Source organism: Nuphar pumila, chromosome 3, assembly GCF_984573655.1.
Source record: "Nuphar pumila chromosome 3, dmNupPumi1.hap1.1, whole genome shotgun sequence".
Classification (NCBI taxonomy): domain Eukaryota; kingdom Viridiplantae; phylum Streptophyta; class Magnoliopsida; order Nymphaeales; family Nymphaeaceae; genus Nuphar; species Nuphar pumila.
This window is the reverse complement of record NC_143251.1, coordinates 53,762,494-53,765,047: the sequence shown is the minus strand read 5'-3', so window position 1 is coordinate 53,765,047 and position 2,554 is coordinate 53,762,494. Positions and strand designations below refer to the sequence as shown.

Here is a 2,554-nt window from a genome sequence, read left to right as displayed (position 1 = left end):
CTTGCCAAACATGCTGGAATTTGTTATGGTCATGACGACGGCAGTGATGGCAGGTTTCATGTACTCATATTCTCTCTCCAACTATATAAGTTCTCTCATAATCTCCCATACTTCTCCGCTCCTTCACCACCTTCTTCTCTCTCTCTCTCTCTCTCTCTCAATGGCCTCCCAAGTTTACATGCCAAACCGATCTCTCTATTCGTCGGGAATTCGATCATTTAGGTCTCCGCGATCTGTTTTCTGTTGCAAATTCGCATTTGAGAACAAGTCATCCTGCCTAGCAATGTCATCTACTACCTCTACCTCTTCAACCGAACCAAGAAATGGCCTGGCAAGCATGTGGAGAGAGACACAAGGATCCAACAATTGGAAGGGTCTTCTTGAACCCCTGAATCCTATCCTCAAGAATGAGATCATCAGATATGGGGAGTTTGTGATGGCATGCTACCATGCCTTGGATATCGACCTGAGCTCGAAGAGGTACTGCAACTGCAAGTATGGAAAGGACCGGCTGTTGCAGGAGGTTGGACTAGAGAGCTCTGGTTATGAGATCGCTAAGTATATCTATGCAACCCCGGACATCAACATCCCACTGCAAGAGTGCCCGTGCTCGAAACGATGGATGGGGTACATTGCGGTTTCGTCGAAGAATGAGATCAAAAGGTTGGGAAGAAGGGATATTCTGATCAGTTTCAGAGGAACCGTTACCCCCACTGAGTGGGTTGCCAACTTCATGAGTGCACTAACACCTGCTAGACTGGACCCTCATGATCCAAGGCTGGATGTTAAGGTGGAACTTGGCTTTCTTAGCCTGTACACATCCACTGACAACTCTTGCAAGTTTGGTAATGCAAGCTGTAGAGAGCAACTTCTTGCTGAGCTCTCTAGGATCATTAACAGGTTTAGAGGAGAGGAGGTGAGCATAACAGTGGCTGGGCATAGCATGGGGAGCTCCTTGGCTATGCTATTGGCATATGATATTGCAGAGCTTGGACTAAACAAGAATGGATCAAGAGAAAATGTACCCATCACAGTTTACTCATTTGCTGGGCCTAGAGTGGGGAACTCTGGGTTCAAGACAAGGTGTGAGGAACTGGGTGTAAGGGTTTTGAGGGTAGTCAATGTCAATGACCCTGTTACAAAGGTACCAGGTGTTTTCTTCAATGAGAACACTAGGGTTTTGAGGGGAGGGGGTAAGCTTCCATGGCGCCATTTATGCTATGCTCATGTTGGTGTGGAACTTGCCCTTAACTTTTTCAAGATCAGAAATCCTACCTGTGTTCATGACTTGGAGGCCTACCTTGGGTTGCTGAAGTGTCCCAAGAAAATCGTGAAGAAGGGTGGTGACTTTTTCACTAGACCAAGCCGATCCGTAAGAAACATAAAATTAAATAACTGCCCATTTAGAGATGTTACCAAGAGTTTGGGAAGATTGATTCAACTCCCAGGGATTTGAGAAACTAGGTTATCAAATCGTTTTTTCTTTGAAGAAGTTGCAGCACTATACATTTTTTTTTTGGAAGAAAGAAAAGTATAAGGTTCACTTCTCATTTCATAATGTATATTAGTGAAAAGAATTCTCCAAATGGGAACTGAAAATTTTGTATTTAGAATATTTCTTGTAGTTAAAGACTAGAATTGTATTCAGGTATGGAAATAAAATGCTGTGATCACTCTTTCTTTATATTTACGTATTGATAGATCTGAAATCAATGTTGCAGAAGGTGGAGACGTTATTTTCAATGGAGGCTACATTTGGTTTGAAGTATTCTTGTCCTTTTCTCACGTGTTTAGGAGTAGATATAAGGGTGGAACTTTATGGAGAAACAAAAATTCAAAATATTATCATTTCCCTTCTTTTAATAAAATGTGCAGACTTGATTACCATGTTAGGGTAAATAAAAATAAAATTTCTCTAATTATTAACATTGTTTATTGATCAATGGGGATGCCAACAAGATGTCACCATACTTTGAAGTTGCCACTTATTTACAATCATACCAAAAAAATAAACAGAAGCACTTGCTTCCTTCTAGATACCTCTAAGTGATTCTCCAGTGCGTATACACTATAATTTAACTGAGAAAACAAGTTTCAAATTATTATGTTCCTCCAAGAAACTATCTTAGGACTTGCAATGAAGAAGAAAATGCTGTTAAATGTTCATCGTCAATAGGTTGCTTGTGATAAACATCCTGCTTGTATCAATTCAAACCTTGAGAGAGAGAGATTAGATTTACCTGTTAGTTGGAAAAAGCTTGTCAAAAGCATTAAACTAAAAAACTAAATAACAGCTTGTCAAAAACATTAAGTAAAAAACTAAATAACCTCACAACATATGGTAATCTAAGAGAAGGTCTATACCCAACCATGGAATCTTAAAAAGATTATCTCATGATCCACTCTATTGCATCTCCTCTGGCCATCTCTTTTTTTCATAAAAAGTATGCCAACATGTTCAAAGTAACTGATTCTCTCTTATCCTAGTGACCAAGAAAATTTATTTAAAAAACAAAATTTCCAAAGATGGCAATCATGGCATGCAAGTTGAGCA

General features: G+C 39.7%; 1 pseudogene; it reads left to right on the top strand.

Moving 5' to 3' along the window:
• The first annotated feature begins 337 nt into the window (after positions 1 to 337).
• LOC149842905 (galactolipase DONGLE, chloroplastic pseudogene) lies at positions 338 to 1,456 on the top strand (annotated as a pseudogene).
• The last annotated feature ends 1,098 nt before the right edge of the window (positions 1,457 to 2,554 follow it).